The sequence below is a fragment of the Curcuma longa genome, chromosome 13 (genome assembly GCF_044706935.1).
Source record: "Curcuma longa cultivar G26 ecotype Majalengka, Jawa Barat chromosome 13, ITB_CL_G26_1.1, whole genome shotgun sequence".
In the NCBI taxonomy this organism is placed as follows: Eukaryota; Viridiplantae; Streptophyta; class Magnoliopsida; order Zingiberales; family Zingiberaceae; genus Curcuma; species Curcuma longa.
This window is the reverse complement of record NC_133873.1, coordinates 1,031,369-1,043,841: the sequence shown is the minus strand read 5'-3', so window position 1 is coordinate 1,043,841 and position 12,473 is coordinate 1,031,369. Positions and strand designations below refer to the sequence as shown.

General features: G+C 38.7%; 1 long non-coding RNA gene and 3 pseudogenes across 1 annotated transcript; 1 reads left to right on the top strand and 3 right to left on the bottom strand.

Annotated features, from left to right (window-relative positions):
- Positions 1–1,047: 1,047 nt before the first annotated feature.
- On the bottom strand, positions 1,048–2,102 carry LOC141844450 (uncharacterized; annotated as a pseudogene).
- Positions 2,103–3,049: 947 nt separating this feature from the next.
- On the bottom strand, positions 3,050–4,215 carry LOC141843758 (uncharacterized; annotated as a pseudogene).
- Positions 4,216–4,643: 428 nt separating this feature from the next.
- On the bottom strand, positions 4,644–5,115 carry LOC141844449 (uncharacterized; annotated as a pseudogene).
- A 6,054-nt stretch (positions 5,116–11,169) lies between these two features.
- On the top strand, positions 11,170–11,326 carry LOC141843885 (uncharacterized). The gene is made up of 2 exons (XR_012603096.1): positions 11,170–11,218; positions 11,294–11,326. It is a non-coding gene; the product is annotated as an uncharacterized LOC141843885 (long non-coding RNA).
- Positions 11,327–12,473: the final 1,147 nt, after the last annotated feature.

The window sequence follows — 12,473 nt, the reverse complement described above, 5'->3', positions numbered from 1 at the left end:
CAAAGCGCGCTCCCTAATAGAGACTGGGGTAGCGAGCCACCAGTCCTACGAGGGTAAAGACCTTGGTCTTACCAGGGCCAAGACCTCGGAATTGGTCACCTGGATTTATTTTACGACAACCTCGGAAGTCGGGTACTAGCCTCTTCAAAGTAAAATACTTGTTATCTTTTAGTACTCATATAGTAAAATGCCTTGGCATTTCTTCAAACACTTGGTGTGCTTTTGATCCTCAAATTCTTGAATTTGGGATCCTATCAAGACCTTGGTCTTTCTTTGCTTATAAACTTCTCATAAACCTCTAAAAGGACTTAATAGAACACTTTATCATTCTACATGCATACAATTCTAGGGTTTACATATAATTTAGAGTTTTTGCATAGAGCGAACACAATTCTTTAAAGCATGCTACGAAAGTAAAGGAAAAATAAAATCCCGAAACAACTCTTACTGCAGGTGAGTAGTACTTACCTTTGTTCTTGCACTTACAAATAAGGGTTTTACTCTAGCGTGTTTAGAAAACTTGTGATCTCCACGAACCGTTCGCGCCTACGCGTTCTCCTCGTCAACGGGAACGCAATATGAAGAAGCCCTCTGAAAATCTTCTCCTTGGTCGGCCACAGAAAACTCTAGATTTTTTTTTGTTTTCGCCCAAGAGAAAGAGGAAGAGGTGGAGAGGGATTTAGGTCCTCTCTAAACAATTCCCCTCTTTATACTTATCCCTTTTATACTAAGGGGTATTTTTGTCTCCTAACACGTATAATTATAATGCACCCTCTTTTTTTTCAAGCACACCCTTGCTGGGGCACATGGCCATCACAACTCATTTAAGATTTATAATTGTTTAGAGGTTTTGGGTTCGAACCTCAGCCATGCATCTTTTTACCCCTTTTTCCTATTTCTTTTAGAAAAATTCCTGAAATTTCCTTAAAAATTCCATAAAATTTCTAAAATTATTCTATGCCCCTTATAAATATTTAAAGCCTATATTTAAATATTTATGAAGTTTAGAAATGAATTTATGAGGCGCTACATGTCTTAAGATACCTCTCAAACATAACACTTCATGTGTCTGTTACAAAAGTGAGACCCTTGATCACTAATGATCACCCTGGGTACTCCAAATTAACAAAATATGTGAGACCTAACAAAATTCATAACAACTGAAGAATCATCAGTTCTGGTGGGGATGACATCCACCCATTTGGAAACATAATTAACTGCTAATAAAATATATGCAAATTAATCTAAAAGAGACAAGAAATGGACCCATGAAGTCAATACCTCATACATTGAAAATCTCATAAAATAATATACTTTGTTGGGCATTTCATTCCTAAGTCCTATGTTTCTAGTTCGTTGACACTGATCACAAGATTTATAGAAGTTATATGCATCACGAAATAGGGTAGGCCAATATAATCTAGATTTCAAAACTTTCCTAGCATTCCGTTAGGGATCAAAGTGTCCACCACATGCAAGAGAATGATAAAATGATAATACGGACTGAAACTCAAAATCAGGAATGCATCATCTACTAATCTGGTCACTATAAAATTTTCACAAATATGATTTATCCCACACATAATATTTTGCATCACTTCTTAATTTATCTTTCTATGCTCGTGTAAATTATGTGGGAAAACATTTGCTACTAAAAAGTTTACCAGATCTGCATACCATGGGGACTCACCTTGCAGCTATAAAAGATGCTCATCTAAGAAGGCATCAACTATTGGCATAGGCTCCTCATCCCTTATAATCATGCTCAAGTGATCTGCTACTAGGTTCTTCCCTCCCGCTCCTATCGCGTATCTCCACATCGAATTCTTGGAGCAGAAGCATCCATCTGATTAGTCTTGGCTTGGCATCTGGCTTTTTTAGGAGGAATTTTAAAGCTGCATGATCAGAAAAAATAGTCATATGAGAACAGAGCAAATATGATCTAAATTTATCTAAAGCAAAGACAATCGATAAAAGCTCTTTTTTTATTGTGGTGTAGTTGGCTTGCATAGCATCTAAAGTCTTTGAAGCGTAGCAGATGACATGAGGTGCTCCATCCACTCTCTATGCTAGGACAACTCCCACCGTATAATTTGAAGCATCGCACATCAGCTCGAATGGAAGTATCCAATCTGGAGGTCTAATGATCGGGACTGATACAAGAGCTTCCTTCAGTTGGATAAAAGCATCCTTGCACCTCTGATCAAAATCAAACACTACATCCTTTTGCAATAAATGGGTCAATGGAAGAGTAATTTTGATGAATTCTCTAATGAAGCGTCTGTAGAAACTTGCATGTCCAAGGAATGCTCGCACTTCCCGCACACATGCGGGGTAAGATAAAGAAGAGATAACACTAATTTTAGCAAAATCTACTTTAATGTCATTCTTAGAGACTATATGACCCAAAATAATATCATGCTCAACCATGAAATGATATTTTTTAAAATTTAAAACCAAATTAGTCTCAATGCATCTATGCAAAACTCACGACAAACTATCCAAACATGCATCAAAAGATGAGCCATAAATAGAAAAATCATCCATGAACACTTTCATGCAATGCTCTAATAAATCACCAAAGATACTCACCATGCACCACTGAAAGGTTCCTGGAATGTTGCAAAGTCCGAATGACATATGTCGATAAGCAAATGTCCTGAAGGGGCAAGTGAAAGTCATCTTCTCCTAATCCTCTGGAGCGATGCATATCTGGAAATACCCATGTACCCATCTAAGAAGTAATAATGGGACTTGTCTGCTAGCCTTTCTAACATCTGATCAATAAAAGGCAAGGGGTAGTGATCTTTTCTGCTGGCCTGGTTGAGCTTCCTGTAATCCACACACACTCTCCATGAATTCTGCACTCTGATGGGAATCAACTCATTCTCCTCGTTCGCCACTACTGTGATGCCAAACTTCTTCGGAACCACCTGGACGGGGCTCACCCACTTATTGTCCAAAATAGGTATATGATACCACCTTACAAAAGTTTAGTCATCTCTTTCTTTACAACATCAAGAATGAGTGGGTTGAGTCGTCTCTGCAGTTATCTTACTGGCTTCACATCCTCCTCCAGATGAATCCTGTGCATACAAATAAAAGGACTAATACTAGGTATATCAGCAAGTACCCACCCAATAGCCTTTCTATGCTGCCTCAGAATATCTAACAATTTTTACTCCTGCTCCGACTCTAGATTTCTAGCGATAATAACAGGTAGTTGCTCGTCCTTCTCCAAATACACATATTTTCGATGCATAGGTAGAGGCTTCAACTCAAGTTTCAGTGGTTGAACGACTAATGGAAGTGATTTTTGGGGCGTTGCTTCTAGTGTGCAAGTCCCTACACTTTCATATTCCTCACCAAAATAGAAAGGGTCATAGATATACGCTAATGCAACTGTGTTCCTATCATCATCCAAGACATAAGAATCATCAGACTCAAGATATAATTCAGAAATATATACAAATGAGAAGCAAACTCAACTAAAATATCCATGCAATCCAAATCATCAGATAAACCAATACTAAGAATAGAATGATCCTCTATCGGATACTTCATAGCGTCCAAAATATTAAACTGAACCACTGTATCTCCAATCTCCATAGAAAGTGTCCCTACATGTACATCAATCTTGATTCTAGAAGTTTTAAGGAAGGGTCTGCCCAGAATGAGTGGGGCTCTATGTGTAGACAACTCACCTTCCATATCCAAAATCTAAAAATCTGCAGGGAATATAAGCTCTCTCACCTTAACCAAAATGTCCTCTATAACTCCTGTCGGGTGAGCATGACTGTGGTTGGCCAACTAAATAACAACACCTATAGGCTGCAAAGGTCCAATACCAAGTGACTGGAAGACTAATCTCGACATGACATTAATTGAGACACCTAAATCCAGCATAGCATCCTCAAACATGCAACTCCCAATGACACATGGTATAGTGAAAACTCCTGGATCCTCACACTTCTGGGGTAGTGACTGAATGAGTGCAAATACATTCTTCCCCATGCTGACTAACTCATTCCCTTTCAACTTCTTCTTGTGAACACACAGATCTTTGAGAAACTTGGCATACTTGGGAATGTGCTTGATCATTGTTAACAAAGGAACATTCACCTCCACTTTGCTGAACAAATCCACAAGCTCCTGGAATTCCCTAGCCTTCTCTTCTTCAACACTCTTCCTAGGCTGCACTGGCCTCAGAGGGAAGGGTAGCGATACACCAGACCCTGATCATCGTGGCTGTAAATCCAGTTCTATGATCTGATCCGTGCTGACTGGGTCTGGGCTGGAACTGATGCAACAGGGTCAGTAGTGAATTTTTCACTCTGAAGCATGACTGCACTTACATTTCCCTTCGAGTTCAGAATGGACTGTGAAGGTAACTAATTAGACCCCTGTGACTGCAGCTGATTTATATTGGAAGCGAGCTGACTTATCTATCTTTCTATATTTTGTATAGCTACATCTGTCCTTTGTTGATGTTGTTGTAGTTGTGATATCAATTGCTGCATAAGGTCTTCAATTTTGGGTCCTGTAGGGTTTGAATTTGTTAGTTGTTATGGCTGCAAACTGTTTGCAACTAGGTTGTTGTGAAACACATTTGACCACTAAAATGCAGGTGGTGGATGATATGATTACTGAAATGAATTCTCATACCTCAGATTCGAGTGATCTCTCCAACCCAGATTGTATGTAGCTGACATAGGATCATACTTGTACTGCTGTTGGTACTGGGAACGGAAAGGGAACTGATTGGCCACCGCATATACTTTGTCTTGATGAAGAGATGGGCATACATCCGTATAATACTCTGAACTAGAACAAATACCACAAACCTTCATCACTGACACAAGGAATAGTAGAAGGGTGGACTGTCTGATTTACTGCCATCTGTCTCACCAAAGATGTCAGCTCCTGTAGAGTGTTCTTCATCCCCTGCTGCTCTGTAGATGCCAATTGAGCTTCACTAACACCTCGAGTCACAATAGCTCTGCTCCCAAACTGCTATGAATTATCTACCATATTTGCAATGAGCTCCCTAGCTTGACTTGGAGTCTTGTTCACCAAAGCACCTCCATTGGCTGCATCTATCATACTCCTATCCATGGGAAGCAATCCCTCATAGAAGTACTGAACAAGTAGCTGGTCACTGATCTGATGTTGGGGGCAACTCGAACACAATCTCTTGAATCTCTCCCAATAATCATACAGGGTCTCTCCCCACAATCTGCTGAATGCCATAGATACTTTTCCTGATAGTTGTAGTCCTGGAAGCTGAAAAGGATTTCTTCAAGAATATTTTCTTCATATCAAGCCAACATGTAATACATCTAGAGGAAGTGAATATAACCAATCTTTAGCTGTCCTGCTAATGAAAAGGGAAAGGCTCGCAGATTGATATCCTCCTCTGAAATTCCATGTGGTTTCATAGTAGAACAAACCACATGGAACTTCATGTATATGTCTATTGGGATTTTCTCCTGATAATCCATGAAATTTAAGAAGCAAGTGTATAATACCAGACTTAAGCTCAAAATCACCCTCTAACACAAGATAGCTAATGCAGGAGTATTGATAAGTCACATCTGGTGTTGTAAGCTCCTTCAAGGTTCTGTTGTTATCTGCCATTTTTACTTTCAAATCTGAAGAGCTACTGCCCAAAACACTAGATGACTTCTTCTAAATCCTTTGCAAAGCATGAAATGTTCTATCTATCTCAGGGTCGATCGAGCTCAAGCAATTTATCTCAAGAAGACCTGGTCATACACCTCACTATCAAATAACAAATTAAGAATCACATATAAATAAATGAATAAATCAAGAAAATAAAGATACAAGCATCAAACAACACCAATATATAGTTTAAAACAAACAAACATCAGTTTTAGTTCCTCGACAACGACGCTAAAATTTTGATGGTTTTTTTATTATATTTATTTTATTTTTATTTTATTTATTACACACATCATTCAAAATTTATATTTTATAATTAATCCTTAATTTATACTAAAATAGCATAGTAGAGGTCCGGGTCGTCTCTCTCGTAGAACCAATGATAGAAAGTTGCATTAGACAATATTACAAGGAGTTTTTATTTTCTAACCTTATTCAATCACAGAAAAGAGCCATGACTAAAACAAGTAGGGCCTTATGATACAAGTTTATTCTAACAAAGAGCAACCAAGAAATATTTACACAACAACTTTCAATCGAGAAATATTTTAACTATACATAATTAAACTAAACACCAAACTACACATACAAATAAATCTACAATTGTAACATAGTAAAGATAAAGAATATGCAATTATAATTTATCAACTACTCATATTCACATTATTACCAACCAAAAGCATAATCCCATAACAACATTAACCCTAATTAACAAATTCATCCAACATTCCCATATTCACATTTTTTACCAACCCAAGATCACAATTCACTAATGACATTACATAATTCACAAATTAATCCTAAACATTCACCCTAATTACAATTTCATTCAAACATCAATCATAATTACAATTGCATTCCAAATTAACATATTCACAATAAATCCATAAAATTTTCATATTCGCCATTCCATTTAAATTAATCAAATTACAACATAATCAAATTCATCCAAACCACATTCATTGAATTTCAACTAATTCACAGCTTCTCTAAAATTTAACCAAACCAAAAATTTATTCCAAAGGAAATAATTTATAGATCAAATGGATGCAAATCAAGTCTCAGCTTCACAATTGAAGTAAACAGTTCACAAATTCATTGAAACACAACCAAAACAAGAATCAAAGAGAGTTTAACAGACAAAGGCTAGTTTAAAGTTTACGCTCTTCAAATCACAGATAAATTGAGGTTACGATCTCCCAATCAAATCTAGGACATCACTCGCCGAAAGTTAGAATCCTACTCTGGTGAAATCGCGAAGACCACTCCTTCTGGGTGTGTTCATGCCAACACTGGGAGTGGAAGGTTCTTCCCTGGAGCTGGACCACTCTGACGAAGTCCAATTGGAGAATCCAAGGTCAGCCACTTGCTCGTCGTTCTACCCTAGATCTACTGCCACAACCACGATGACATATTAGAAATAGAGAATTGAGAATTTTTTTTACCTCAAATGTTCACCAATGACTACAAGGATGGTCAGAGCCAGACGGGTAACCCTTGTGTTTGCGAACCACGTCGGTGAAGGAAACTCAAACGCTAAGCTCCAATGGATTGCGTTAAGGGAGGGGAGCTCACTGGAGCTAGACCACTCCGACGGAGACCCTGGAGAAAGCAGTACTGCTGACCGCTTTGGAACCTAATGCCCTAACCATGGTGACAGCAGACACGTGGCTGGAGGGGATGAACAAGAAGCTCACCGGAACTGGACTACTCCGGAGAACTCCTGGCGAGGTCGTCGTCACTCATAAACCTTCGAAGAAGTTGTCGGCATCGTCCGTGGCTTTGATCGGGAGAAAGGGGTTGTTGCGAAGGAGGAGAATCACAATCAGACAAAAACCTAGCCAGCACGAGCCGAAGATGAGCAAATCGATTTTTCCCTTTTTAAACCCACTCAATCGGACCATGTTGAACCACCTCTATTAAACCAGATCGTTGTTGAACCAGATTGGTTTGGTTCAATTTGGATATTCTCTTGGACTTTTTAAATTGGGCTTTTTGAATTGATTTTGGCTGGATTGGAAATCCTTGTAATTTGGCTTCTCACATATGTATGAATTTAAATCTTCCATTTTTTATCCTCCAATTCTTGGGTCGAACAGGACCACAATTAAACCAAACTTGATATTCTCCTCCTCACTTTGTTATCCTCACCCTAAATTACTGCAAAATAAAATATGATCAATTAATAATCATGAATTTCCTCAAATCTATAGAAATTAAGATGAAGACCATAAAGAAATTCAAACTAATAAAATATACTAGAAACACAATTTTGGATACAAAAGAGGATAAAAAAACCGAGATATAACCCTCAATTAGCATGTTCCAAATCCAATTATCAATGTGCCCTTACTCACTCCTCTAGACTTGCCAAATATCCGGTCCCCCAACTTGTTTGGACTTCCTACTCAGCATCCCCCTAGTCTTTGGTCTGACTCGATCTTGGTCCTCCAGACTCCATCAAGTCCCTCTACCTAGTGTCCCTGATCTGCTAAAACTTCCTTACCTAGTCATGGTCCAGCTGATGCACTAGAGTTTTTTCTTACCTAACCTCTAGTTAGAACTTGTCTTACCTAGCCTCCAGTCAGGACTTTTCTTATTGTGCTACCTGCACACTAGATCAAGTCATGTTAGATTACAAAATAACCTTAACTTTAAATCCTTTGTCATTATCAAAATATAGGTTCAATTATCTAGTGCTTCTTGCACTAACACTGCTACCCCCAAGCCCATGGTTTTAGATATGGCCATCTACACCACACCTACAGAGTTACCGTCTAATGTTCTTTCGAGTATACAATCCCCTTACTCCGATCCCCGAGAGCACTTCATCGATCAATCCCCAGATGAACTGCGTATGCAACACAATGAAGATCTTCTTCCATCCCTAGAGCAGTTGTCCTATGCCATGAATCTAGTAAGAATTTTTATTGCAAATAACTTTATTTATTATCTTCTTCTAACTAATATATCTCCCTTAGGGTCTGATGAGCCATTACGAATTTATATGGATCTTCAAGATCTTCCAAGCTTGAACTGCCAGTCGCCATGCTGACTTAGAGAATCAATTGAAACAAGAGTGATCCCAGTGGCGAACCTAGGAACTAGAGTGGAAAGCGAAGGAGGCTGAATTCCACTTTAACTACCAGAGACTTACTGACAAGATGCAATCTGTAATGAAGTCTCAAGATCAAGCTTCCACTCAGACCAATGCTCTATAATAGAAACTAGACAACTGTGAAGATTTGTTAGCACAGTCTATCCTAGATCAACAAAATCAAGATATCCACATCCAAATTTTGGAAAATTAGATAAAAGTATAGCAAGATCGGGTCATGGTTTTTATGGAACAATGAAATTCAATTGAGTCCTAAGTCCTAGAAGTTGAGAAAAAAAGTAAGGGTTTGTCAAATTCATTTCGCCCAAAGCCTCAAACATCTCGCTACTCTCAAAGGCCCATCTGCTGAGGTCTCTAAAAAACTATTGACAGGTTTGCTACTCTAGCCACCAAACTCAAGAAGCCCATAATCAGATAGGCCCTGGATATTTCTAAGGAGATGACTGCGGTGAAATTGGAGTTAAAAGAATTCCAACATACTGAAGGGGAGAGATGGAAAACACAAGAGGAACAGCTGATCAAGAATATGGCAGCTAAGTCCTACACTTATTTTCAACAGATCAAGGAGTAAGCATATCCCCTACTAGTTAGTCCAATAGCTTCCTCGATTATGAAGCAACTTTCTTTAGATACCCTCCAAAGGCCTTTGAAGCCAAGTAGACTAGGATTTTCTTTGCTTTTGTTATTGTAATAACTCTTAACTTTAATTAATTCTGCAGCTATGTTTTTCCTTTGACAACATTTTAATAGTATCAAACTATAAGCTTTTCCTTATATATTTTCAACTTTCTTATAAAAGTCCAAAATCTATTAAAAGGTAAGTTATACTAAGCGTAACCAATGAAATATATCTTTAAGTGTAAGAATTTTTCTAAAGAAATGAGTGTATGGATGCAGCGGGCCATAATCAACTTTAATGGTATTGTGTATAATAATTTAAACACTTACCAAACACCATTTGAGTATGAGCCCGAAGTTCAAGTGTGTTCTGAATCAAATAGGATTGACCATTACATTCATTGAGTAAAGCTTGATAGAATGTTGATGTATTCAGGACTTGTCCCTGCACTTTTAAGATAAAGAATATAGAATATTGTTGTCTCAAAACTAGGCTTCCTTATCCCACTAAGCCAAGGACTTGGAGGGGTCCCGACTTAAAGTTAAGCTTTGTTGCACAACTAGGTCAAGGATTCGACGTATTGCCAATCGAGGTTGGGTTTTACTACTCAATTGAGTCAAGGACTCACAAGGTTGCCGACTCAGGGTCGGGCTTTATGACTCAACTGAGTCCAGGAGTCAGAAGGTTGCTGACTTGGAGTTGAGCTTTTTATGCAACTACATGAAGGACTCAAAATGTTGCCAACTCGAAGTCGGACTTTTTTATGCAACTGAATCAAGGACTTAAAAGGTTATCAACTCAGAGTCAAACTTTTTATGTAACTGGCTCAAGGACTCAAAAGGTTACTGACTCACAGTTGAGCTTTTTTATGCAACTAAGTTAAGGAATCATAAGGTTGCCGAATTAGGGGGTAAATTTCAAATTTCGTCGTTAACTTCAGGTTTTGCGATGAAATATTAAATTCGTCGCTAACCTTTAGCGATGAAATTCGAAATTTCGTCGCTAACTTCGGTTTTTGCGATGAAATTAATATTTCGTTGCTAACGGTTAGCGACGAATTTAATATTTCGTCGCTAACGTCGATTTTTGCGATGAAATATCAATTTCGTCGCTAATGGGTAGTTAGCGACGAAATAGCAACTTTCGTCGCTAACTTAAGGTTTAGCGACGAATTATTTCATTTAGTCGCTAATTATTAGCGACGAAACATTTAAATTCGTTGCTAATAATCGATGACCGGTCGTCTCCCTTTTCTTTTTTTTGCGACAAATTAATCTGTTTCGTCGCTAACAGTTAACGACGAAACGGAAAATTCGTCGCTAAACCTTAAGTTAGCGACGAAATGTGATATTTCGCCGCTAATATTCGCTAAAAACCCTACCCGGCCCTTTCTCGCTAGCTCCTTCTCTTTCCCTTTCTCCTACGCCTGCCTATTCTCCGCGACCTTCGCTACGCCTTGTAGCTACGCCTGCTCTCTGCTCGTTTCACACGTCCACGATTTCTCTTCACGCATTTTAAGTGAGCCAACCGGAGAAAGGCGTAAAGGGAGGAGGAGCTCAGCGAAGCGATCGGGATTGGAGGAATCTCGGTGGACGGTGGATGGCGTGGAACAAAGCTCGGCACTGAGCGCAGTGGGCAATGGAGGTCAAGGTGAGGCTTCAGAGGCGAGCGGCGACAAGGTTGCGAAAGAGTTGGACGGCCGCATGGGACCTGAGGCGACGAGGAAGAGCCAGCCGCGGCTGGTGAGGTACGGGACTTCAGAGGCCGCCGTGCCGGCATGATAAAGGCTCTCACTACTGGTCTCTCGCCTTTCCTACTTTGTTTCTCGTTCTTCTTTCTGCTTGGTGGTTTTGATGCCCCCTTTTGGTTTGCAGAGGTCGAGAAGTTCTACCAGCAGTGCGATCCAGGTGAGGCTGATGACCTTGGTCTTGTGTAGTGGTCGAATTTCTCAAGTCCTGCTGTGTTGATTGTGTTGTTTCTTTCATTGCAAGAAACTGTTGGTTTGTAATTAATGACTGAAAACAACTGCTTTCATCGAGCTGCTTATTTTAACAGCTGAAACTTTAGGAGATAATTTTGTTTGACGGCACCTTTATCAACATATACAAAAATTGCCGAGGCATTCTTCTAGTTTGATTGCTAAGAGTACATAAACCTATGTTTGATTGCTAAGAGTACATAAGTGGACTATGTTTCATGCTTCGCGTGGGAAAAGAGAGAAAATTTAGGTTGAAAATTTTCCATAAGTGGATGGTTTTGAGAGTTAATGTTCGTAAAAAAAGATTTAAATGCACAATGTTAAGCTTGCTTTCTGGAATATTGCATTTCCCTTGAAGATATTTCGATCGTGTGGTGTGTATTCTCATAGATTTTTGTTTGCAGGTTCCATCATCCATAAGATTTGAAAGGGAAGATTGTGGTCTGAGTAGATGCCATTTCTCAGATAACAGTCTTGATTTAGATGTGAAGATAATGGCGGATATGAGATAATCAGTTCGTTCATCAAGTTTGCCTTCTCAAGGTGAATGCCAACCCTTTTTAGTAGAAAAGCATGTTTTAACTTTTAATAGAAAGGATTGAGCAAAAAAAGATAGATTCTGGCTGCACATTTATCATAGTATTGGCTCAAAATTTATGGAATGATAAGCTTGGGATTTCGACCGTAATATTCAGTTATCCATGGAAATGTTTATATTGCAAATTTACAAACTTTTGAGATTTTTCTCCTCTGATCGTATTGCAGGTATTGTAGTTCATAATAGTAGTTGGGAAACACAACCTCCATGGTTATCGAAGCAATCAAGAAGCAATATCAAGCATCCAAACAGGCGGCTGCACTTGGGTGCTATCAAATGATGCATTCGAACTTTCATATAATTATCGGGGAGCTTGTTTACCATAGTTTTTAGAATAATATTTGTATTGTGAAACTTTGTGTTAAACTTTGTATTTGTTGTGATGTGATAAACTTTGTGTTAAACTTTGTGATGTGATAAATTTTGTGTTAAACTTTGTGTTTGTTGGTGTGAATATGTTATTGAATGTTATTTTGTG